General features: G+C 46.3%; 1 protein-coding gene and 1 non-coding gene across 6 annotated transcripts in view; both read right to left on the bottom strand.

The window, feature by feature from the left end:
* Window positions 1-12,479, bottom strand: part of FBXW7 (F-box and WD repeat domain containing 7) — a 217,178-nt gene extending 204,699 nt beyond the window's left edge. For 3 of the 5 annotated variants that reach the window (XM_029076398.2, XM_029076399.2, XM_029076400.2), the window contains exon 1: window positions 12,385-12,479. The gene's annotated coding sequence lies outside the window, so the exon portion shown is untranslated. Of the gene's footprint in view, window positions 1-5,870; window positions 5,961-12,384 lie in introns of all 5 variants that reach the window. The other 2 variants (XM_039913749.1, XM_039913750.1) reach the window with 1 other exon arrangement.
* A 10,735-nt stretch (window positions 12,480-23,214) lies between these two features.
* On the bottom strand, window positions 23,215-23,352 carry LOC114815840. Its single transcript, XR_003763642.1, has one exon. It is a non-coding gene; the product is annotated as a small nucleolar RNA SNORA7 (small nucleolar RNA).
* Window positions 23,353-27,185: the final 3,833 nt, after the last annotated feature.

The raw sequence follows: 27,185 nt of genomic DNA, 5'->3' as shown, positions 1-27,185 counted from the left end.
CTGTACTAAGCACTTGGAATGAACAAGTCGGCAACAGATAGAGACAGTCCCTGCCGTGTGACGGGCTTACAGTCTAATCGAACTTTACCAAGCAAGATTACCAACCAATACTACCAAGCAAGATGGGCAGTAATGAAAATTCTGAACCGAATGTTTCAGAAGTGTTACAAACATTAACTTCAATATCTAGAAAAATGTTGCTCAATTTCAAGCAAGGCCAAAATGAGACTGGCCCAATATATGCCCTTTATATTGTCAAAAATAGCCATGAATCTAGAGGTGTAGATTTCTTTTTTTGTTTGTTTTTTGGTATCCGTTAAATGCTTACTATGTGCCAGGCATTTTAGGAAGCACTAGGGTATTTATACGCTAATCGGGCTGGACACAGCCCGTGTCCCACATGGAGTTCACAGCCTTAATCCCCATTTTACAGATGAGGTAACAGACTGTCTACCTGGAGAAGGCTACCCTGCAGCCAAAGGGTATATAAGCTGACAGTATATTCAAGTATATACCTGTTGTTCTTGCAAAAATAAAAATTCTGAGCATTCATTCAGTCGATTAAAGACACACGATTCATTTTTTTCCCCTAACCAAAACATACCTGATCCACAACATACTGATAACTTCAAAGCCATTTATCCTTTATTCACGGTTGTGAATCTGTGTTTATATTTATATACATGTACATGTGTATTGGAATTTTGAATATTATATGCTCCTGATTTATGTTCCCCACACAGTGAAAACTTCATGTAAATTCACCAGGGCACCTATTAAAGCGATATACACAGCGTTTGCTGTTGCCAATGAAGTAACACTTATTTTTCAACAGACTCAGGTTGGGATTCATGGCATGAATTTTTTAAAGTGAAAGTCATCGGCCAGGGCATCATTAAGTGTAAAACGAAGAACTTCTCTTTTTAATGGTATTTGTTAAGTGCTCGCTATGTGCCAGGCACTGTACTAAGCACTGGGCTAAACCCTGGGGTAGATGCAATCTAATCAGGTTGGGCATAATCCCTGTCCCACATGGAGTTCACAGTGTTAATCCCCATTTTACAGATGTGGAAACTGGGTGCGTGGTCAAAAAGAAAAACCAACACTTCAAGCAGTTGGAAGAGTTCAACAGATAATTCAAGAACTTTAGACCCATAGTGGTTTTGTATTTTTGTGACCAAACCAAAATTAAAATTTAAAAAATGTAATATGAACTGTAATGCTTTCATAAACTTTTCCCCCAACCTAAATTCAATGTAACACGTTTGCACTGAGGATGTGGTGACATTTACCCCAAGTTCTAACCCAAAAAACAAGGGGTCCCAAGCTCCACAATCTGAACCTTTTTCATGCCTAAGTCTCTGACAGACAGGTTCGTTTTGGGAAATGTCATACCCATAGCTTTTAAAAAGTTATATTGAACCTAATATACCTGGGGAAATCATGAAAGGATGCAGCAGCCTAACCTCCTTCCTCTTTTCTATTCTTCAGTCATATTACCATATTTCAAATACAACTAGAATTGGCCTTACCGGTGAATGCTGTCCTTGAACGACACTGCCTCTTGGAGGTGCACTTATTCACATACCACTAGGGATCTATGGAAGTGTATTTCTGCACTCTTACATAAAATCAACCACAAAATCCTGCCAGGTTTTCTGCACGTTTCCCAAGTCTGCCAGTTCGCCTTCGCCCAGACAACCACAAACTCTTGTCCAGGGACTCATCAAATCCTGAAGTGACTACTTCATCGCTCTCTTTGTTCATCTTTCTACCCCCCGCCTCTCCCCAGTTGAATCCATCTAGATGTAGCTGCCTGGCGCACATTTCTCCCCTCCTCAAAAACCTCCACTGGCTACTCATCCCTTTCTGCAAAAGACCAAAACCTGGGCTTCGAGGCTTTTCTTACCAAATATTCCCCAGTTCACATTTCTCTTTGCTCCTTCCACACTCACCTCCTGGCTAAACCTCACTTTCAAATCTCCCGCCTCCGAGACCTCATTCACTCTGGTTCCCTGGCCCCAAGTGCCCTCCTGCCAAGCCACAGGTCGCCCTATCTTCAAAACTCTACCAACCTCTCAGGAAGTCTTCCACAATTAATTACTCAACACCTTCGCTGTGCCACCCCAATAGCCACCCTCGGCCCTTACATGTTTGATTCCTATCCTCAGCACTTATGCCCATACGTACACAGATTGGCACTTGAACTTTTTACATGTGGCTCTCCTCCGGGTCACCGAGAAGACCCAAATCCATCGTGCCTTGCACCACCGAGCGGCCTGCACAAATCCTCAGAAAAAGCTGTGGCGGCCGCCCAAGTGGCCACCGTGGCCAGGATGGGGACTCTTGGCCTCTGAGCCCCGAGAAGCCACAGGACCCTACTGGTTTTCATTTTTCTTTGGGGTCTTTGCCCTTATCTTTATGTTGTCTTCGGGTTTGATTTCATCGCTCCTTATCTGTCTGTCACTAGCCCACTTTCCCCTTTTATATTTCTAGGACTGTGAGCTCCCTGAAGGGCAGGGACTGTGTCTGATTCTCTTCTGTGAATTTTTTACCAGCACCTAGTACAATGCTTGGCAAAAGTCAGGAGCTAATACTGACAGTATCACTACTCATTTCACCCTTACTTGTACTACTTCCTGTTGTATCCTTGGTTTCCTCCTGCTCACACTATTTACAGATAATTTTTGTTGGTCTAGCCTATTAGCCTGGAAGCTCCTTTAGGGCTGAGGCCATGTATCCTGTCTGGTTGCCTTCTCCCAAATGCTTAGAGAGTGTCTTGAACTGAGCAGGAGTTCAGAAATGCTAGGAAAAAAATGCATAAATTACTCAATTTAGTTAACTACCCAAACTCAGCTTTGAAATCTAAGGATTTAACAGAAGCTCTCAATCTCCACAGCAAACACTCCAGACAAAGAGAAGGCTGGTCTCTAAGGTAGCCTGGATCTATATCTCCGAGAACTTGAAGAAAATTATTGTTCTGAATTATACTTAGAAGTCAACTCTAGCCTGCTGCTCTATTGCGTGACCCTGTTCGATTTTTAAGAAGCTGACTTCTAACACAACCAAATTTAAGAGTGCTCAGAGCAGTCTCCAAAAGAGTAAGCGGGATTACAGATTAGAAAGACTAGGTTAATTCCAGGTGACTCTAAGTGCCTTTTCAATCACAACTAATTGAAAATTGACAGCTCCAAACGCATTCCTCTAAAGCAGCTGAATTCTCATCAACAGAAAACATCATCGTTTTTGCCATCAGATCTTCGGCTTCCCCTACACCTACCTCCTCACTTTAATCTTGATGCTTCCATAAAGCAATCTGAACTTCTTGGGCAGGTCCAGGGAGACAGATGAGCCTGCAGCATGTACGCCTGAACTTCCACGTCTGCTAAAAGGTCAACTTCATTTATGAACCACGTATGAATAACCCAGGGTAAAAGTAAATATAAAGGTCAGGGGGTAACTGATGAATTTTGCCTGAGGAAAGATTTAAGGAAGTAGAAAGAGAGGAACAACTGATAGACTGGGAAATGGCAAAAAAAAAAAAAAAAAATTTAATGTTATGGGTAAAGGAGTAGGGTGTTCCAAAGATGAAATTTTAAAGATGTGAAGAAATCCTCCAAGACGCTTTTAAAGCCAAAAATTATGAATGGAAGTTAAATTTGCTCTGGGAATTGGTGCTCCATGGGAAAAGAGAAATGGAGAATTGCTTAGGAGGAGTTCGAAAGATAGATATGGTGTTATGAAAACCTTCACAACATCGCTAAAATCCGCCCTTTCCTGTATATCCAAATTGCTACCACCTTGACCTCCTTGCGGACTTCTCCGCTTCCTGCCTCTCCCCACTTCAGCCCATACTTCACTCTGTTCTGCCCGGATCATTTTTCTACTAAACCATTCAGTCCATGTTCCCCCACTTCAAGAACTTCCAGTAGTTGCCCATCCCCCTCAGCATCAGAAACTCCTTACCACAGGCTTTCAAGTACTCAATCCCCTTGCCCCCTCTTACCTTTCTTCCCTGATTTCCTACTACATCCCAGCCCGGATGACCCCTCGCCAACATCCTTCTCTGGCCTGTATCTCCCTCCCCCTTCACATCTGACAGATCATCACTCTTCCCATCTTCAAAGCCTTATTAAGAGACCATCACCTTCAAGAGGCCTTCCCTGACTGAGCTCTTACGTTTTTCTCTTCTCCCACTCCCTTCTGCGTTGCTCTTGCACTTGGGATTTGCACCCTTTATTCATCCCTTCCTCAGTCCCACAGCAATTATGTGCATATCCATAGTTTATCTAATGTCTGTCTCCCCCTCTAGACTGTGTGCAGAACTCTGTATTATGTGCACGGGGAGTATACTGAACTCCCCGTGCACATAATACAGAGTTCTGCACACAGTAAGTGCTCAATAAATACGATTCATTAATTAATGAAAAGAGCAATGGGGGATCAGCAAAGAAATCCTAATAGTACTTGGAATTTAATCTTCTGACTGGATAAGTTTTGTTGAGACAAAATAAAGACAAACTTCACTGATGGGAGCTAAATCCAAGTACCCTCTCTATAGATCCATATAACACCTTGCAATGTCACAGCTTTACCAGCATCGTTTTGAACCATCTAGAAGGAACGGACCACTGAAGCACAATTCCTCCTCATATAACAGCATACATCAAAAATCCCTGGCTTATCTAGAGTGATCAGCATGTTTACCGCCTTATCAACACAAAGGATCAGCGGCAGGCTATCCTACTGAAAGCAAGGGAAGGTGCCTCAATAATAAGGCAGACACCAGATTTTTAAAACTAGTTCTCCAGAACCTTTTCACTCTTGAAGATGATTACTGACAAGGCCATGAATATCAGGAAAGTTGTGGGTTTGTTGGGGTTTTTTTAATTATCAATATATGTCCCTTGATTTACCAGCTACCCTCCTAAAACTTGCTTAACTTAAAGAGAGAAGTACACAGGTTTCTTTCTGAACACAAGACATTCACAGCATAAGTCCCCATGAGGTTCTTAGAAAGACCCTAAATGCAGTATATGGCACTCCTTCACACATTTGTGCCCACATGACAGAGGCGAGGGAGAAGCCAACAATTCCTCTACTATGGCTATGATTAGATTTTGTTATCAAGAAAATCTACACAAGAGTGGGATTTTAAACACAGTGAGAAACACAAGCACAAATAGGTTTTTGCCTCAGTTGAATAAAATTCAAAACCTAACAGAATGGTAAATCATAAAAATGCCCTTGATCTTAAAATGAGATCAACCTGTAACTGATCATTTAAGTGGCTTGACAAACATACTAAAAAAAACCAACTTTCATTCCTCGTAGCTCAAGACAACTGATGGCCCGAAGAGCTGGTAACTAAATACCAAGGCTTGTCACTTCTACCCAAATGATTCAAAAATGCAGGCCCATGGAGGAAGAATCAAGGACCTAAAAAGACTTGCCTCTTGTTCAAAGCACCAGTTTAGAAAAACTTCTAGACTTCTTGGAAAACAGGTTCAAATTCCAACAGGGTCAACTCTACCTTTAGCCTTTATGAGATAGTAACCAGAAGAGGGCTGAACCTTTGTGGACGGCTTGGAGAGCGGGGCACGGAAAATCAAGGTTTTAGCGGCACACACCATTTATACCTAGAAAAGCCTTCTAAGACTACAAAGTTGCCTTCTTTACCAAACCTGACAGTCCTGGCTGAAAAGTCTGGACATAAGGAAACCTGGCTTTTACTGTAAGCAGTCACTCTAACTCTCAGAGGCACATAACTCTCCTAAATGTATTAAACCAAGTAGGTGAGAAGTGCGCTGTCAGTCAGCTGCCAGTTCCTAGTGTGCTTTAGTCTGCCAATAAGGGGGAAAATTGCTCACTTTTCGCAGTTGCATCAGCTCCTTCAGGCCACCAAGATCCAATTTGTAGAAAATCATCTTTTCCAATGTCCTGAAAGGTACTCTAGTAGCCTGAAAGAGTAAATACAGCTTCAAAACATGAACAATTTACTTTTTCTCACTGGTAGACCGTGCCTGATCATTAGTGGCAAATACAGTAGCTCGTTAAAAGCTTGTGTCGGCAGGCTCAACAAGAAAGACGTGAATTAAAATTAACGTTGAGAGAGTAAACTACCCTCTCACACCCAAGAGTGGTTCTTCAAGGAAGAGGCAAGGATTGGGGTTTTGAGGAGAAACCGGGGCTTTCCGATGCCCATGATACACCTCATATTTATCCAAATACCGAAGGTACTACTTTCTAGACTTGTCACCCAGCATTTTATTTCTCCAATTTATAAAACTTCCCAAATGCCTACTTCCTGTTAAAAATCCTTGGGGAGGATTTTCTAGAAGGATCGCAAGGGGGAGGCCTGGGGAACGCAAAGGAATGTAAAGGAGCGGGATTCATCAGGAGTAAGAGCTGGATCCTCCCCATTTCCATTTCAAATTTCCCAGGGCTATTCTCCAGGTGTGAAGGCAGAGCAGCTGCAGACCACAGCGGGCCTCCAAGACTTGGCCTCCAAGTCCCGACCTCCGCTAACGGGGTTGGTTGGCTGTCGGAGAATAAGGCAGATGAGACTTTTAAACGCTTCTAACTGACCGCACTCAATTTGAGAGAAATGATCAACTGTGCCATCTATTTTACCAACTTTTCAAAAAGGAAAAATATTCCCAACAAAGTCTTCTTAAAGAATTATCCAACACGAAATTATACTCTAAATACGATCTGTCCTCTCCCAAGCGCTTAGTACAGTGCTCTGCATGACCATTTTCAAAAGGAACGTTCTAAAATGTAATTAGAATACAGAACTTTGAGGGATTCCTGCCTTCTTACCACGTTCTAGAAGTACCAACCATCAGCTTAACATCTTTTGCCTCAATTATAATCACGAGAGTATTGCTCTGGTGCATTTCCACATAGAGGTCTATAGAGAAGTGTCTGATTTACCAGCAAATATCCAGAACATCTTTTGTGTGTTTTAAACGATTAATCTAAAATGCTGTGAAGGTGAGTGGAGTGATACTCCTGAATGAGAAAGCAATGATATTAAAATAGCTGGGAGATAAGGAATTACTCAAGAAAAGCCATTAAGTGTTTAGAGAATAGACAGCAAAAGAATTTTTAAAAATAAAGTTAACTGTGAGCCCCAAGTGGGACACAGGCTGTGTCCAACCTGATTATCTTGTATCTTCCCCAGCGCTTAGGACAGTTTTGATACATAACAGGTGCTTAAATACCATTAAAAAAAAACAAAAAAACCTGGGCTATTGCCCATGCTTTATAAACAGCTGAAGGAAAAGGGTGAAATCCCTCTTCTCTAACCCTGGTCTAGCTGGAGTGTCACTAATACAGATCTTCTAGACTTTAAGCCCTGGTGTGGGCAGGGACTGTCTCTCTTCACTGCTGAACCCTACTTTCCAATCGCTTAGTACAGTACTCTGCACACATTAAGCGCTCAATAAATACAACTGAATGAACGAATCCTTCTTGGTTTGCAGGATTTTTCCGATGTGAAAAAGAGCATTTTACACTGGTCCCTCACCACTCCTGACAATTTCTGGACCTGCTTTTCCGGTACGAGTCCAGGGGGAAAATGTGAAAAGCAGCAGAAGAGAAATTCAGAATTTCAAAAGATGGGAGACCATACTTTTAGCACTGGAAAACTGCAATTGGTTTGTATTTCGCCAGCAGATTTTAAAAGGGCTGCCTGAAAACCTCATTTAAGAATCCTGGATTTTGTGGATCAATTAAAAGAAAATAAAATGTCCAGAGACTCCCCCAGTGAGTATACAGGGTAATTTGAAAGGAGTGAGAAACAAAGAGTAGCTCTGAACTAAATGCTTAGAGGTTATCAGAAAGAAGATATATAAACACCTGTGGTAGATGATAAAGAGCCCCAGTCCACTGGAAAACATGTGGTGGCCAGAGAAGCTGAGGCTGGACTTGTCAGATAAAGCAAAAAACACTTCAAATTACCCCTACCTCTGTAAAGAGTACCTTCTTAAATTATTTATAATACTCATCTGAAAGGCTATTTAAGAGGCCCTGCACACAGTACTTCAGTTAAGTCAAATTTGGCCCTCCTGATAATGAAATGCATACATCTCTCGCCAGCATTTATGCATTGCCCAACATTTTTTTTCATTGAGGTAAAGCTCCTGGGAGTTATTTCCCACAAAATCCTTGGTGAGGTAGCACATCTGTGTTACTCATAAGAAAACATGTATCTTCATAAGGCACACCAAGTTCCCAAGGCTGCACAAGGCAGAGATAGTCGGGACACCCGACTGGACATTCCCAATCCAGCACTCCGTTCTCTAGGCAACTTTTCTTGTACTGCTGCAATGTTCCAACACGGGCACTGCTAAATATTCACTATTAAACAATGTTAACAGTAATATTTACTACTAAATAACAGTGCAACCGCCTGCTTTGAAAGGGGTTTCTTTACCTCATGAACACTCTCACCTCTGGAGTTTTACAGTTAAGATAACATGCGAATGAATTTACCTGGAATACTAATATACACTAATAGAAGTCACCTGTTTCACACAAACAAAGCTAGAAGTCACCTTTTTCTAAAATTAGGTGAGTTCAAGAGTTCAATTCTAAATGATCCGATTTTCCAGTTTCCGCAGAGTGAACTGTCTGGTGTTCCGGGAATAATAAGAGGGAAGTTCAAGCTCTCATAGATATATCTATCTATATCTATAGATAGATAGATATAGATAGATAGAATATATATATTCTAAGAGGAGACTTCTTGGATGAATCTTCTCAGTTAGTTGGGATTAAAAAGCATATATACACACACATAAACCATCCATCCGATCCCCCCAGAGAGGGGAGGGTGGCGGTGGGTGGCTTTGCAGTCCGGGCCTCCCAATCCCCTTCCCCTGGGGAAAGGAGAAATCAGAGAGCTCAGACGTTCTCCGGACAATTTCTGGGGTGCAGATAAGACCCAGGAGATTTGAGGCGATTAACTTGTCGGGGAGTGAGGGTCCTCCCAAGACTGGTGGGGAAGGATGTTGAAGACGACGAGCCCAGTATAATAATAATGATAATGTTGGTATTTGTTAAGCGCTTACTATGTGCCGAGCACTGTTCTAAGCGCTGGGGTAGACACAGGGGAATCAGGTTGTCCCACGTGGGGCTCACAGTCTTAATCCTCATTTTACAGATGAGGTAACTGAGGCACCGAGAAGTTAAGTCACTTGCCCAAAGTCACACAGCTGACAAGTGGCAGAGCCGGAGTTCGCACCCATGACCTCTGACTCCAAAGCCCGTGCTCTTTCCACTGAGCCACGCTGCTTCTGCGAATGTTGCCGGCTCCTGGGACCTGGGATGGAGAGTGGATCTCCCCTGCATGTGTTCCAAAGGCCTTGCTGGAAGAAGGGCAGGGGGGCTTTGGGATAATAATAATTAATATTATTATTTTTTACCTCCACCACCTCCTAGCCAGGCACTGCAGGACCCACCACCCCTTCCCATCAAACACAAATAGTAACGATGGTAATTTGTTAAGTGCTTACTACATGCCAAGCGCTGTTCAGTCTTCATCCCCATTTGACAGATGAGGTCACTGAGGCCCAGAGAAGCGAGGCGACTTGCCCAAGGTCACCCAGCAGTCAAGTGTCAGAGCCGGGATTAGAACCCACGACCTCTGACGCCCAAGCCCAGAGAAGCAATGTGGCTTAGGGGCAAGACCCTGGGCTTGGGAGTCAGAGAGAGTGGGTTCTAATCTCAGCTCCGCCACTACTCTGCTGTGTGTGACCTAGGGCAAGCCGCTTCCCTTCTCTGGGCCTCAGTTCCTTCATCTGTAAAGCGGGGATGAAGACTGTGAGCCCCACGTGGGACTTTCTGATTACCCTGCATCTCCCCCAGTGCTTAGAACAGTGCTCGGCACACAGTAAGCACTAAACAAATACCATCATCATCATTATGGTGATGCAGCCCGGGCTCTTGGGCCGTCTCCGCTGCGGCACCGTATTTTCCAAGCGCTTGGGACAGTGCTCCGCACCCAGTCGGCACTCCCTCGATACGACTGTTTGATAATAATAATGACGGCATTTGTTAAGCGCTTACTATGTGCAAAGCACTGCTCTAAGCGCTGGGGAGGATACAAGGTGATCAACTGTCCCACGTGGGGCTCACAGTCTTCATTCCCATTTGACAGATGAGGTCACTGAGGCATAGAGAAGCGAAGTGGTTTGCCCAGATTCACAGAGCTGACAAACAGCTGCACAGGGACTTGAACCCACGACCTCTGACTCCCAAGTCATCGACTCTATCCACTGAGTCAACTGGTTGCCGCTGGCGCACGCTGCTCCTCCCTCATTCATTCATCCAACCGTACAGAGAAGCAGCGTGGCTCAATGGAAAGCGCCTGGTCTTAGAAGTCCGAGGTCATGGGTTCTAATCCCGGCTCCGCCACCTGTCAGCTGTGTGACTTTGGGCAACTCACTTGACTTCTCTGGGCCCCAGTTCCCTCATCTGGAAAATGGGGATGAAGACTGTGAGCCTCACATGGGACAACTTGATTCCCTTGTATCTCCCCCAGTGCTCAGAACAGTGCTCGGCACATAGTAAGCGCTTAACAAATACCAACATTATTAGTAGTAGTATTTTCAGTGCCTCAGTGGCCTCATCTGGAAAATGGGAATGAAGACTGTGAGCCTCACGTGGGAAAACATCTCCTCCGTTTAGACTGTGAGCCCGTCATTAGGCAGGGATTGTCTCGATCTGTTGCCGAGCGCCTGGTACAGTGCTCTGCACATAAGAAGCGATCAATAAATACTACTGAATGAACCACCTGATTCCCTTGGATCTCCCCCAGCGCTTAGAACAGTGCTCGGCACACAATAAGCGCTTAACCAATCCCCACATTATTATTATTCTCGGTGCCTCAGTGCCCTCATCTGTAAAATGGGGATGAAGACCGTGAGCCCCACATGGGACAGCCTGATTACCTTGGATCTCCCCAGCGCTCAGCACACAGTAAGCGCTTAACAAATCCCAGCATTATTATTATTCTCGGTGCCTCAATCTGTAAAATGGGGATGAAGATGGTGAGCCCCACGTGGGACCGCCTCAGTCCCTTGGATCTCCCCTAGCGCTGGGCACACAGTACGTGCTTAACCAATCCCCACATTATTCTTCTCGGGGCCTCAGTGCCCTCATCTGTAAAATGGGGATGGAAACGGTAAGCCCCACGTGGGAACCCCTGATTACCTTGTATTCCCCCTAGCGCTTAGAACAGCGCTGGGCACACAGTAAGCGCTTAACCAATCCCAACATCATCATTATTACTATTCTCGGTACCTCAGTGCCCTCATCTGTAAAATGGGGATGAAGGCGGTGAGCCCCACGTGGGACCGCCTCACTCCCTCAGATCTAGAACAGCGCTGGGCACCCAGTAAGCGCTTAACCAATCCCCACATCATCACTGTTATTATTCTCGGGGCCTCAGTGCCCTCATCTGTAAAATGGGGATGAAGACCGTGAGCCCCACGTGGGACAGCCTGATTACCTTGGATCTCCTCAGCGTTGGGTACATAGCAGGCGCTTAACAAACTGCAGCATTATTATTATTCTCGGTGACTCAATCTGTAAAACGGGGATCAAGACGGTGAGCCCCATGTGGGACCGCCTCACTCCCTCGGATCTAGAACAGCGCTGGGCACACAGTAGGCGCTTAACCAATCCCAACATCATTATTCTTCTTCTTCTCGGAGCCTCAGTGCCCTCGTCTGTTAATTGGGGATGAAGACGATGAGGAGCCCCACGTGGGCCCCTCTCAGTCCCTTGGATCGCCCCAGCGCTGGGCACACAGCAAGCACTTAACCGATCCCCACATTATCATTCTTCTTCTCGGAGCCTCGGTGCCCTCGTCTGTAAAATGGGGATGAAGACGGTGAGCCCCATGTGGGACCGCCTCACTCCCTCGGGATCTAGAACAGCGCTGGGCACACAGTAGGCGCTTAACCAATCCCAACATCATTATTCTTCTTCTTCTCAGAGCCTCAGTGCCCTCGTCTGTAAATTGGGGATGAAGACGATGAGGGGCCCCACGTGGGACCCTCTCAGTCCTTCGGATCGCCCCAGCGCCGGGCACAGCGTAAGCGCTTAACCGATCCCCACATTATCATTCTTCTTCTCGGGGCCTCGGTGCCCTCGTCTGTAAAATGGGGATGAAGACGATGAGCCCCACGTGGGACCAGCTCAGTCCCCTGGATCCAAGAGCAGCGCTGGGCACAAGCAGGCGCTCAACCAATCCCCCCATTCTCCTTTAGGGAGCGCGGGGCCCTGTGCCGAGCGCTGGGAATGTCCAGTCGGGCTGCGGAAGGCGGGTGTGTCGTCCGTCCCCGTCCCCCCCCCAGCCCCGGGGTCACTTACGCTGAGGGGTGGGTGGTGGTCTCTCTGTCCGTGCGTCCGTGTCGTCCCGCTCGTCGTGGTGGCGGTCGGGGGAGGCAGACGGTTGGGGGGGGACCCCCCTCCCCTCCCCCCTCCCCTCCCCCCCCCCCGAGGCCCCCAGCCCCGGGGGCCGGAGGGGGAGGGGCCCGGGAGGGAGGGAGGGGCAGGCGGAGGGACGGAGGGAGGGAGGGAGGGAGGAGGCCGGGCCGCCTCACATGGGCCCCGCCGGCCGCCCCGGCCCCGGCCCCGCCTCGGGCGCTCGGGGGGCCCGGCCCGCTCCGCTCCGCGCCGACGGCCACCACCCCCGCCGCCCTCCCCGCTCCGGCATGGGACCGGCACCGCCTCCGCCTCCGCCCAGGGAGGGAGGACCGGCCCGCCTCCGCCTCCGCCTCCGCCTCCGCTCACCCGTTCTCGCCTCTCGCTCCCGAGAGGACGGACCCACGGACGGCGGGGGAGGGGGAAGGGGACGACCGAACGACCGACGGACGGACGGACGGAGGGAGGGAGGGACGGACGGACGGACGGACGGAGGGACGGAGGGGAGCGGCGCGCCCCGATGACGACAGTCGCCTAGCAACCACTTCCCCCGCTCCCCGCCCCTTCGCCCCCCCTCGGCGCCCGCCGGCCCAGCCGGCGCCGCCTGATGACGTAGGAGGAAGGGGAAGTCGGGCGGGCCGAGGAAGAAGGGGGGGAGGGGGAAGGAGGGAGGGAGGGAGGGGGAGGGAGGAGGAGTTTCCTGTCAGGACCTGCTAATAATCATAAATGATACTTATGATGGTTCATGCATTCACTCACTCGTATTTATTGCGCGCCGACTATGGGCAGAGCACTGGGCTAAGCGCTTGGAATGGACAATTGGGCAACAGAGAGAGACAATTCACTCAATTCATTCGATAGGATTTATTGAGTGCTGACTATGGGCAGAGCACTGGACTAAGCGCTTGGAATGGGCAATTGGGCAACAGAGACAATTCATTCGATAGGATTTATTGAGTGCTGACTATGGGCAGAATACTGGACTAAGCGCTTGGAATGGACAATTGGGCAACAGAGAGAGACAATTCACTCAATTCATTCGATAGGATTTATTGAGCGCTTACTATGTGCAGAGCGCTGGGCTAAGCGCTTGGAATGGACAATTGGGCAACAGAAAATTCATTCCATTCATTCGATGGGGTTTATTGAGTGCTTACTATGTGCAGAGCACTGAGCTAAGCACTTGGAATGGGCAATTGGACAACAGAGAAAGACACAATTCATTCAATAGGGTTTATTGAGCGCTGACTATGGGCAGAGCACTGGGCTAAGCGCTTGGAATGGACAATTGGGCAACAGAGACAATTCATTCGATAGGACTTATTGAGTGCTGACTATGGGCGAAGCACTGGGCTAAGCGCTTGGAATGGACAATTGGGCAACAGAGACCATTCAATTCATTCGATAGGATTTATTGAGCACCTACTATGGGCAGAGCACTGGGCTAAGCGCTTGGAATGGACAGTGGGGCAACAGAAACAATTCATTCAATAGGACTTATTGAGCACCTACTATGGGCAGAGCACTGGGCTGAGTGCTTGGAATGGACAATTGGGCAACAGAGAGAGACACAATTCATTCAGTTCATTCAATAGGATTTATTAAGTGCTTACTATGTGCAGAGCACTGGACTAAGCACTTGGAATGGGCAATTGGGCAACAGAGATAATTCATTCGATAGGCTTTATTGAGCGCTGACAATTGGGCAACAGATAGAGACCATCCCAGCCCAAAGACGGGCTCACAGTCTAATCGTGGGGGGGGGAGACAGACGGCAGAGTCAAACAGAACGAAAGAAAAACAAGACAACATTATCACAATAAATAGAATCAAGGGGATGTACACCTCATTAACAAAATATATAGGGTGATAAAAATATATACCAATGAGCCCAGTGCTGAGGGGAGGGGAAGGAGGGAGAGGAGCAGAGGGAAAGGGGGGCTCAGCTGAGGGGGAGGGGAGGGAGCAGAGGGCAGAGGAGGAACAGAGGGAAAAGGGGGGAGCCCAGTCTTGGAGGAGGCGAGCTCTCGGTAGGGCTTTGAAGAGGGGAAGAGATGATGGTGATGGTGGTATTTCTTAAGCACTTCCCATGTGCCAAGCACCCTTCTTTAGACCCCTTCTAGGCTGTGAGCCCATCGTTGGGCAGGGATGGTCTCTATCTGTTGCCCAATTGTACATTCCAAGAGCTTGGGACAGTGCTCTGCACCTAGTCGGTGCTCAATAAATACGAATGAATGAATGAATGAATGAATGAATGAATGAATGAATGAATGAATGAATGAATACAGCTCTCTGAAGAAAGAACAACGGGGCCTCCCTGAGAGAAGACTGTGAGGCCGTTGTTGGGCAGGGATGGTCTCTATCTGTTGCCCAATCCTACATTCCAAGCGCTTAGGACAGGGCTCTGCACCTAGTCAGTGCTCAATAAATACGATTGAATGAATGAATGTGCTAAGCCCTGGGGGAGATGCAAGGTAATCAGGCTTGCTCCACGTGGGGCCCACAGTCTTCATCCCCATTTTATAGATGAGGGAACTGAGGCACAGAAAAATTCATTCATTCGTATTTATTGAGCACTGACTGTGTGCAGAGCACTGGACTGAGCGCTCTGAATGGACGACTGGGGAATAGATAGAGATAATCCCTGCCCAACATCGGGCTCACGGTCTAGAAGCCGGGGAGGCAGATGGCAAAATAAAGCAAGTAGTCAGGCATCAATAGCATCAAAATAAATAAAATCATAGAGCTATACACATCATTAAAATAAATAGGGTAATAAATAATATATACAAATGAGCACACTGCTGAGGGGAGAGGAAGGGGAAAGAGCAGCGGGCGGGAGGGGGTGAATGGGGAGGAGAGGAGGAGCAGAGGGAAAGGGAAGGCTCAGTCTGGGAAGGCCTCTTGGAGGAGGTGAGCTCTCAGTAGGGCTTTGAAGAGGGGAAGAGAGTGAGTTTGGCGGAGGTGAGGAGGGAGGGCGTTCCAGAACAGCGGGAGGACGTGGGCCAGGGGTCGACGGCGGGACAGGCGAGAACGGGGGACGGTGAGGAGGTTAGCAGCAGCAGAGGAGCCGAGTGTACGGGGTGGACAGTAGAAAGAGAGAAGGGAGGAGAGGTAGGGGGCAAGGGGATGGAGAGCTCTGAAGCCAAGTTAAGTGACTGACCCAAAGTCACACAGTTGATAAGCTGGCAGCTGCCTGGGTGAATGGGGGCCGCCTGTAGGGAGTGGTTTTCCTCAGCCCTGGGCCCAAGCAGGGGCTCGAGGGGGCGTCGGGTGGATCGCAGACCCTGAGGCGTCAGCGCTGGGCCCAACTCAAGCCCAGGACTGGCAGGGCCTGCTCCAGTTCCCCCCCGGGGACCGCCTGGTGCCTTGGCCTCTGCCCTTCGGTCCCCGATGCCCCTGGGCCATTTATCATTCAGCATTTATCATTTATCAGAGAAGCAGCATGGTTCAGTGGAAAGAGCCCTGGCCTGGGAGTCAGAGTTCATGGGTTCTAATCTAATCTAATCTGCCTCTTCTCAGCTGTGTGACCTTGGGCAAATCACTTCACTTCTCTATGCTTCAGTTACCTCATCTGTAAAAGAATGGGGATGAAGACTGTGAGCCCTTCGTGGGACAATCTGATTACCTTGTATCAACCCCAGTGCTTAGAACAGTGCTTGGCACATAGTAAGTGCTTAACAAATACTAACATTATGATTATTATTGTTATTATTAATTCACTCATTCATTCAATCATATTTATTCAGAGCTTGCTGTGTTCAGAGCCCTGTAATTCATTTTATTATTATTATGATTCATTCATTCAATGGCATTTACTGAGTGCTTACTGTGTGCAGAACACTGGACTAAGCGCTTGGAATGTACAGTTCGGCAATAGATAGAGACAATCCCTGCCCAATGACGGGCTTACAGTCTAGAAGGGGGAGACAGACAACAAAACAAAGCAAGTCAGTTCAATCATATTTATTGAGCACTTACTGTGTGCAGATCACTGTACTAAGTGCTTGGAAAGTACAATACAGCAATAGAGACATTCCCTGCCCACAATAATAATAATTAATGGTATTTGTTAAGTACTTATGATGTGTCAAGCACTGTTCTAAGTGCTGGACAGGCTCACAGTATTGGGGAGGGGAGACAGACATTCAATAGTATTTAGACATCTAAATACTAAATAGTATCTAGACATCTATACAAGTAAACAGGCATGAATATAAATAGAATTATAGCTGTATACATATATACATAAGTGCTGTGGGAGGGGAGAGAGCAAAGGAGTGAGTCAGGGTGATGCGGAAGGGAGGGGGAGCTGAGGAAAAGTGGGACCTAGTCTGGGAAGCCCTCTTGGAGGAGGTGTGCCTTTAGCAGGGCTTTGAATAATAATAATAATGTTGGTGTTTGTTAAGTGCTTACTATGTGCAGGGCACTGTTCTAAGAGCTGGGGTAGATACAGGGTAATCAGGTTTGAAGGGGGGAGAGTGATTGTTTGGAATAATAATAATGGTGGTATTTGTTAACCGCTTACTATGTGCCAAGCACTGTTCTAAGCGCTGGTAGAGACAAGGTAATCAGGTTATCCCACAATGGGGCTCACAGTCTTCATCCCCATTTTACAGATGAGGGAACTGAGGCACAGAGAAGTGAAGCGACTTGCCCACAGTCACACAGCAGACAAGTGGCGGAGGCGGGATTAGAACCCAAGTCCTCTGACTCCCAAAGCCGGACTCTGCTGTTAGGCCGTGCTGAGTAAGCGCTTAACAAATACCATTCATTCATTCAATAGTATTTATTGAGCGCTTACTATGTGCAGAGCACTGTACTAAGCGCTTGGGATGAACAAGTCGGCAACAGATAGAGACAGTCCCTGCCGTTTGACGGGCTTACAGTCTAATCGGGGGAGACGGACAGACAAGAACAATGGCACTAAACAGCGTCAAGGGGAAGAACATCTCGTAAAAACAATGGCAACTAAATAGAATCGAGGCGATGTACAATTCATTAACAAAATAAATAGGGTAACGAAAATATATACAGTTGAGCGGACAAGTACAGTGCTGTGGGGATGGGAAGGGAGAGGTGGAGGAGCAGAGGGAAAAGGGGAAAATGAGGGTTTAGCTGCAGAGAGGTAAAGGGGGGATGGCAGAGGGAGTAGAGGGGGAAGAGGAGCTCAGTCTGGGAACGCCTCTTGGAGGAGGTGATTTTTAAGTAAGGTTTTGAAGAGGGAAAGAGAATCAGTTTGGCGGAGGTGAGGAGGGAGGGCGTTCCAGGACCGCGGGAGGACGTGACCCAGGGGTCGACGGCGGGATAGGCGAGACCGAGGGACGGTGAGGAGGTGGACGGCAGAGGAGCGGAGCGTGCGGGGTGGGCGGTAGAAAGAGAGAAGGGAGGAGAGGTAGGAAGGGACAAGGTGATGGAGAGCCTTGAAGCCTAGAGTGAGGAGTTTTTGTTTGGAGCGGAGGTCGATAGGCAACCACTGGAGTTGTTTAAGAAGGGGAGTGACATGCCCAGATCGTTTCTGCAGGAAGATGAGCCGGGCAGCGGAGTGAAGAATAGACCGGAGCGGGGCGAGAGAGGAGGAAGGGAGGTCAGAGAGAAGGCTGACACAGTAGTCTAGCCGGGATATAACGAGAGCCCGTAATAGTAAGGTAGCCGTTTGGGTGGAGAGGAAAGGGCGGATCTTGGCGATATTGTAGAGGTGAAACCGGCAGGTCTTGGTAACGGATAGGATGTGTGGGGTGAACGAGAGGGACGAGTCAAGGATGACACCGAGATTGCGGGCCTGCGGGACGGGAAGGATGGTCGTGCCATCCACGGTGATAGAGAAGTCTGGGAGCGGACCGGGTTTGGGAGGGAAGATGAAATACCACTGTACTAAGAGCTTGGAAAGTACAATACAGCAATAAAGAGAGACCATCCCTGCCTACGATGGGCTCACAGTCTAGAGGAGGGGAGACAGACATCATTACAAGTAAGCAGGCATCAATATAAATCAAGAGAATTACAGATATGTATGTATATACATAAGTGCTGTGGGGCAGGGACGGGGGGACCTGGTGTTTGCCCACTGGCCAAGTGGGCAGGAATAATTTGGCAGAAGAGCTGCTCCTGGTTTTGAATAGAAATTTTTTATGGTATTTCCTAAGCGCTTACTATATCCCCGGCACCCACCGTACTAAGCGCCGGGGTGGTTACAAGCTAATCCGGTTGGACACAATCTGTTTCCCACATGTGTTACCCCCCATTCTACAGATGAGGTAACTGAGGCACAGAGAAGTTAAGCGACTTGCCCGAGGTGATATGGCAGACAGCTGGTCGAGTTGGGCTTAGAACCCAGGCCCTTCTGGCCCATGCTCTATCCACCACTAGACCACACTGCTTCTCTTTAAAGATGCTTTCACAAAAATGATAGGTAACTGCAGACGTTTTCCACACTTCAGTCACCCGAAGGGGAAGGTTTTCCCCAGTTTCAGGTGAAAATTATTAGGGCCAGGGAAGGAACTGAAACCTCCCAATCCCTCTAGACTGTAAATTCATTATGGGCAGGGAATGTGCCTGCTGAATCTGTTGTATGATACTCTCCCAGGTGTTTAGTACAGTGCTCTGCCCTCAATTGTGTTTATCGAGCTTTTGTGTGAAGAGCACTATACCAAGCGCTTGGGAGAGTACAGTACAACAGAGTTGGCTACGTGGTGATTAAACAAATCCACGTTGTCATCTAGATTCCAGAGAACTTCCCGGCTTTTCCCTGGGACCGAGGGACCTCTACACCCAGCCTCCAACAGCAACAACTCAAGCTTCAGCTCTAACGAGCACAACAGGCTTCAGGGGGTCTCGCAAAGGAAATGGATCAAGGCCACCGCAAAGGCAATTCAACCTCTTCCTAATCAGTCAGTGGATCCTAGTTTTCAAGAACGAAGAGATCATCTTGCTGCCGCTTCCACACCCCAGGCAAGTCCTTAGCATTAGGAGAACTCCTAAACTGCAGTGTCAACAGCTGTTGTCATGGGCCTGGCCCTGCTGCTCTCCTCCCCTCTCCCTTCTCCGGCTGGGAGGTGAGGAGGAAGGAGAAGATGAGCTGAAGAGAGCTGCGTTGGTGATGACATCTGTTGCTAGGAAGGAAGTTCAAAGCTAATCATACAACGGTATTTATTGAGCATGTTGTGCAAAGCCTCGTACTAAGTGCTTGAGAGAGTACATGACTCTTGTCCTCAATGAGTTTACAACCTGGGAGGGGAAAGAGGTATTTAAATAAATTGCAGGAAAGGGGAAGCAACAGCGTCAAAAGATGTTTGTAAGTGCTACTGGGGATTATTATTATTAATGATAAGAATAATAATAATCATGATAGTTGTTAAGCTCTTACTGTGTGCCAGGCCCCCTATTAAGTGCTAGGGTGGAGACAAGCAAATCAGGTTGTACACAGTCCCTGTCCCACGTGGAGCTCACAGTCTCAATTCCCATTTTACAGATGAGGTAACAGGCCCAGAGATGTGAAGTGACTTGCCCAAGATCACACAGCAGGCAAGTGGCAGAGCCGGAATGAGAACCCACGACCTTCTGACTCCCAGGCCTCTACCCTAATAATAATAATAATAATGTTGGTATTTGTTAAGCGCTTACTATGTGCAGAGCACTGTTCTAAGCGCTGGGGTAGACACAGGGGAATCAGGTTGTCCCACGTGGGGCTCACAGTCTTAATCCCCATTTTTTACAGATGAGGGAACTGAGGCACAGAGAAGTAAAGTGACTTGCCCACAGTCACACAGCTGACAAGTGGCAGAGCTGGGATTCGAACTCATGAGCCCTGACTCCAAAGCCCGTGCTCTTTCCACCGCGCCACGCTGCTTCTCTATCCACCATTCTGGTGATATGAAACTATTGAAGGGGCAGTAACGGCAGTGAAGCGGAACGGGGTTCTGGCCAGAAAGGAGGTTGGCCGCAGGAGGGATGGGGGATTGTCTATCTGTTGCTGAATTGTACATTCCAACCGCTTAGTACAGTGTTCTGCACACAGTCAGTGCTTAATAAATGCGACTGAATGAATGACACTCCTTGGGGGTGTCTGTCCCAGTGAGCAGTGCCCCAGATGGCTGCCTCCTCATGTGCTCAACTGACCGAGTCTTACATCTCAAGGAGAATTCAGAAGGGCCGATGTAAAGAAAAGGCGATTTAACCCCTCGGTCGAGTCAATCTATCGGTGGCGTGTATTGAGCGCTACTGTGTGCAGAACACTGCACTAAATTACAGTACAATCAAATTGGTAGTATGGTCCCTGCTCTCAAGGAATTTACAGTCTAGTGGAGGAGACAGACATTAAAATAAATTGCAGAAAAGGGAAACAGTAGAGGATAAGAATATGTACATAAGTGTCCTGAAGGCATATAGTGGAAAGAACCTGGGCTTAGGAGTCAGAGAGAATGAGTCTTAATCCCGGCTCTGCCACTATCAGCTGTGTGACCTTGGGCAAGTCACTTAACTTCTCTGGGCCTCAGTTCCCTCATCTATAAAATGGGGAGTAAGACTGTGAGCCCCACGTGGGGCAACCTGATTACCTTGTATCTACCCCAGCGCTTAGACCAGTGCTTGACACAGAGTAAGCGCTTAACAAATGCCATCATCGTGATCATTACAGGTGCTCCTCCAGGCCCAAATAAGATAATCGATCTGATTGTTACTAATAATACTAACTCTTATAGCCAGTGGAGCTGAGGACAGTAGACTCTGGTGACACCTGTGGATTTGTCTTTGGTTGTAATTTAGTTTAAATCTGCCAAATCTTTGTAGAAAAGCAGATGTCAACCTTCTCTAAACTGACTCCAACATTTTTCCTATTTATTCTTGACCTTCCCACCGAACTCCCCTCTCAGCCTATAGAACCCCCTTCTCTTACTTCCTGGTATTTTGATCCGGGCTAAAGTTTGGGGGATGAGATACATGCCCAGTTAACCTTCTTTCTTTCCATTTCTTCCCTCCTCCAATGCCTCCTATTTCCCCTGCTCAGGTGCGATCTAACACAGTAGTTTTAGTGATGCTGATTTTTTTTTCAAATGAGGTGATGCTAATAATAATAATTGTGATATTAGTTAAGTACTTGCTATGAATAAAGCACTGTGCTAAAAGCTGGAGTAAATAGATGATAACCAGCTTGGACCCAGGCCCCGTCCATCGTGGGGCTTATAGTCCAAATTGGAAAGAGAAGGTATTTAATCCCCATTGTACAGATGAGAAACCTGGAGTATAGAAAAGTAAAGTGACTTGTCCAGGGTAACGCAGCAGGCGGTGGCAAAGTCAAAATTAGAACCCAGGTTCTCTGACTCTGAGGTGCTTGCTCTTTCCCCTAGGCCATGTTGATATGCTATTTGATAAATTATAGTTAAGATTAAAGTGTGGCTTGAAACGATTTTAATTCAGACAAAACTGGGCTGATTCTAAAGAAACATCAAATGCACTAATTACACGAAGAGAAAATGGAAGAAGGAAATTACTCAGGCAAAGGAAGTAATCCAAAAGTTCTCTCAAATAGATGTCACCGAGGGCAAGAAATACATTTAAAGAATAGTGATTGTTTTAAAATCCAGATTGTTTTCTTTCCTAAAACTACAGATTCATTGTAGTTTCCATTAGGATACACTAATGTTCTTATGTATATTTATAGATTCATTAGTAATTTCGTGCTGCTTGTTTGGCTACTGTTATATCCTCATTCTTCCTCCTGCTCCCCCCATTTATAAAATCTTTTTGTCCGCCTAGCCCATTCGCTTGTAAATTCCTTGAGGATCGGGCTGTACGTCTTTCTTCCGTTTTGCTCTCTCAAATGCTTCAAACAGTACTCTGCCCTCCTAGGCTCAGGAAATACCATTGACTGATGTAGCACAATCACATTTATAAAAGTCATCACAAACGTTTCAAGGTGTAAGGTCTAACTGTTTCAAAGATAGGAAACCATTTAGGCAATACCACAGTGTCTGGGATATCTAAGTACTATAGGTTCTGAAAGTTGGGATTTATCCTCTAATCCTGAAAGATCATAGCATTGCCTCTCCTAGAATCAAAATAGAAATTCTTGTGCAAAAATACACCTTTAGACCCTACTCTTTAGCTAACATTTCACTATTTGATTCTTTAAATCTTTGCTCTTTTATCTCATATAAAAGACCAAATACAGTGCTCTGCACTCTGCACAGAGTAAGCGTTCAATAAATACTGACTGATTCATTCATTCAAGTGATGGCTTAACATAAATGACCTCATACTCCTTCACTCTATCAAACCTGAAGCAGATTTTCCGGTCCATTTTTCTTCAGCCTAAGTGATAGATCGTTTTTCTAGTAATCAAGGCCATCCTGAAGTTTCATTCAACAATTTACCCATAAGCAGTGTTTGACAGTCATTTTAATTTTAGTAAGAAATAGGTGGGATATTTTCCCTTCCTATAGAATTTAATGTCTGTAATGCCAAGAAAGCTAAAAATTTCTAAGAAAAAATATGCTTCCAAACTGATGTCATGATTGTATTCTACCCTCTACAGAAGAACTTGGAAATATTCCTTTGCAAACTTGTCTTATGCCATCGAGTCATTTCCGACCCACAGCGACGCCACGGACACATCTCTCCAAAACGCCCCGCTCTCCATCTCCAATCGTTCTGGTAGTGGATCCAGAGAGCTTTCTTGGTAAAAATAGAGAAACGGTTTACCATTGCCTCCTTCTGCGCAGTGAATCTCCACCCTCGACTCTCTCCTGTGCTGTTGCTGCCCAGTACAGGTGAGTTTTGACTTGTAGCAGATTGCCTTCCACTCGCTAGCCACTGCCCAAGCCAGGAATGGAATGGGTATGCCTCTGCTTGACTCTCCCTCTTGTAGCCGAGACCGGTAGAGTACTGGAAACTCTCCAGGTGTGACCCTGAGAGGGGTTTTGCAAATTACCACTATTATTATTCGAAACTTCCCCAGAGCAAACTTCTATTTTACTATGAGTAAATAGTAAATAAATAAGATAGGTAAAGATGGTGGAAGATTTTTTTAAATTTTGCTTTAAGACATCTTGATAATTTTCATTCTGGGGAAAGTCAGAAAATATACTGGAAGGTTATTCAGTGTCGCCTGCAAAGTAGTACTGAGTCCTAGAGAGACCCCTGAGCCTGCCCTAACGACCCCCCAGAAGAATTCCACCACTGAACCAGTCCATCATGCTATTAGGCACTGGACCCTTTCAATGACCCTCAGTCCCACATGGAACTAGGTGGTTGAGAGGGTGCCCTAGACTGTGGACCGAGGACATTAAGCCCATTCTGGAATCCTTCGAACCATCATAACAGATCTGTTCTGGAGGACCCCTCTGGTGGATTGGGGAGCAGCGGGAAGAGCTGAAATCTGGAGGTTTTGATCCACAGAAATGATGGTCGTGGGAGTCTAGTTGCTTTCAGTCTGACAGGACCATGCCCAGTGGATCAGAGCTACCAGGGGCATTCTGGGATGGGACTACCTACAGAGTCACTCCTGGACCTCTGGGAGCCTCCCGGGCCTGAAGTCGATTACACAGCATAGAGCTGAACAGGAGCAGGTCACCCAGAATTGGAATTTGGAATTGGAAATTGAAGGTATGATCAAGGTGTTGCACTGCCTGAAGGAGTATGGCCTAGTGGATAGAGCACGGGCTGGGAGTCAGAAGGATCTGGGTTCTAATCCCGGCTCCACCACCTGGCTCCACTTATTTACTGGGTGACCTTGGGCCTAGCACTTCCCTTCTCTGTGCTCAGTTATCTCCTCATTAAAATAAGGATTAAGCCTGTGAGTCCCATGTGGGCCATGGACTGTGTCCAACCGGATTAGCTAGTATCTACCTCAGCACTTAGTACAGTGGCTGGCACATAGTAAGCATTTAACAAATATAAAAATAAGGAGCCAACTGGATGGAGCTCACCCTAAATGTATGTCTCCCCACTCTGGCCTACTCGTGCAAGCATCTCCGATTGTATGGTTTCTCGCCTTCAGAGGTAACCCAAAGAAACATTCTCTTTTTCATTGGTTCTTTTTTTATTTCACACCCCTAAAAAGATTTAATTTTTTAAAAAACCTCAGTTGCTAATGTATGTGTCTTCTAAATTGTTGTACTCTCCAAAGCTCTTAGTACAGTGCTCTGTACATAATAAGGGCTCAATAAATACCACTGATTAACAGTAACAGTAATAGCATTAACACTTACTGTGTGCAGGCCACTGCACTAAGCCCTGAGAGAGTACACAGGTGGAAATTTGGAGTTTGGATATGAATGGGAACAGGGAGATGGGGTGGTAGCCGGAGACAGCTGAGGGATAAAAAGAGGGCTTTTTTTGAATGGGGAGACACATCAGGTGTATGTTCTTAGCAGAACAGACACAGAATTGTTCTTAAACCCATGATAATAATATAAAAGGAGTCAGGAAAATTGTATTTCCCTCAAGCTGTAGAAATCACCATTTCCCAATTAGAGAAACCCAAGTTTTCAGCATGTTTTCCCACATCTTTGGTATTTCTTTAAGAACAAAGTTGCCTTCTCACCAACAAGAACCAAGCAAGTAGGTCTGAAGAACAGCTATATTTTCCAAATTTCTTTGAGACTGTGAGATTTTAACTTGCTGCCAGTTTCTGGAGCAGCTCTGTCCGAGCCACGTACGTACCAAATTTCACATCAAATGACAAGACAGGATCACCAACCATGATGTTCTGATGTCCTGATGTCCCGATGTCCTGTCAGTCCACCAGGATCAAAATAATGATCTTTAGATCATGATCCCAGTGAGTGGGACCCATGAGGAAAGCACAGCAACTGGTTGTCAAATCTTAGTGAAATGAAGAGACTGATTCATTAAGGAACATAGAATTCCACGTGTGATAACAGGGAGATCCAAGATTGTCTTAGAGGCAGTTCATTAAGGAACATAGAATTCCACGTGTGATAACAGGGAGATCCAAGATTGTCTTAGAGTCAGTTGTTATGGCCCAGAGAACTTTGGCTGTATGTAAATTAATGAAAATAAGCCGAAATAAGGAATTTTTAAATACTGAATGTTCTCTGGTGGTCAAAAAATCCTGCTTTAGTTATTCCTGAATGTTATGAACCCCTTCCCCCGAAATAATTATTCACCTAGCTATTGACGGTATCATCAACCTGTCACTCAAAATACGTATTCTGATGGCAGCCATCATTTGTCAAAAAGATGCCTCTTAGTAATAGAAAATTAATACCAGATGGAGGCAGTCGCTTTGTATTCTTATCTTTCCTAGGGGTTGTAGAGCTTATTTTCTCAGCAGGAATGAAGCTGACAAAAAGTGATTGTGTGTTTCATAGGGGCTCACATTCTTGGCAATTTAATAACTGTGTTGGCAGGCCTGCTTTTTAGTAGCTTACCTTGTCGGAAGAAATAAAAACATTGGGCAATAAGGAAGATAGTATCTGGATTATCATTGTGTGAATGTGTTAATCTTTGGCTTAATTGTCCAAACCATCTCTGCAGGCTTGGTGATGTCATAGTCAATCTTCCAGTTTAAGCAGGTCAGGTCTCATGAATCTGGAAATAAGTGAATTCAAGAAAAATTCAAATTGCCAAGAGGAAAATTCAGCTGAAAGCTAGATAAAGCAGTGGGGCTCAGTGGAAAGAGCACGGGTTTGGGAGTCAAAGGTCATGGGTTCGAATCCCTGCCCCGCCACTTGTCAGCTGTGTGACTGTGGGCAAGTCACTTAACTTCTCTGGGCCTCAGTTACCTCATCTGTGAATGGGGATTAAGATTGTGAGCCTCACGTGGGACAACCTTATTACCCTGTATCTACCCCAGCGCTTGGAACAGTGCTCTGCACATAGTAAGTGGTTAACAAATACCGACATTATTAGTATATAGATTATTTGAGTTTTTGCTATGTCTTCAGCAGTATTTATTCATAGCTAATAATCACAGAGTGCAAATAAGGCTGTTGGTATTTTTTCAGTACAGAAACTAAATAGAGGAATCGGTTCTGGCTTCTGGGATGTACACAGGCTCAAGTTGTGCCCGTCTCTTCTAACAAAGATCCTCCACCACGATCAGCAAAAGCCCAACCTCTTATCTCACTGTCTGCTGGACTCAGTAGATTCGAGAGAAATAGGAGATAACCAAAAGTGGCTATCTCTGCTCCCATTCATTCATTCAGTAGCCTGCTGGGTGCAAAGTGCTGTACTAGATGTTTGGAAGAATAGACTAAAATAAGAGACATATTCCCTGTGGCAGTAATAGTTATGGTATTTAGTGAGAGCCTTCTGAGTGCAGTAAGAAGCACTGGAGAGATACAAATAAGCACAGACATGGATTTTTTGACTTTTAACCCGCACTTCCAACTCCTCCATCAAGCTGGGTAGCGAAGCTTTTATGATGCATATGGAAGCCCAAACTCCATCTGTTTCTGGTCACTTTCCCCTGCATTGCCTTCCACTTTTAGGTCTGTAATTGGCTCCTAGACCTTCTCTGTCAGAAAATCAGGGAAATGTTTAAGTAGAGGGAAAAGTAACCCTGTAGCTTGAATGTCCATTAGGAAGGCTTTCAGGGAGGGCAACTATTTCACTCCAAGTATCCTTTTGCCACAGTTGGAGACAGAATACTGTGCTGGATGGCCCATTGGTTTGAACAAGTGATGGCAATTTATGTGCTGGAGATTCTATACAGCTGCTCCAGAGGATGCAACGAGGAATCTAGAAACTCAGGTCAGAATACAGTTCTTTTCCTCTAGGAATTT

The sequence above is a fragment of the Ornithorhynchus anatinus genome, chromosome 12 (assembly GCF_004115215.2).
Source record: "Ornithorhynchus anatinus isolate Pmale09 chromosome 12, mOrnAna1.pri.v4, whole genome shotgun sequence".
Taxonomy (NCBI): domain Eukaryota; kingdom Metazoa; phylum Chordata; class Mammalia; order Monotremata; family Ornithorhynchidae; genus Ornithorhynchus; species Ornithorhynchus anatinus.
Note: the sequence above shows the minus strand (reverse complement) of the source record. Positions and strands in the feature narration are given on the sequence as shown.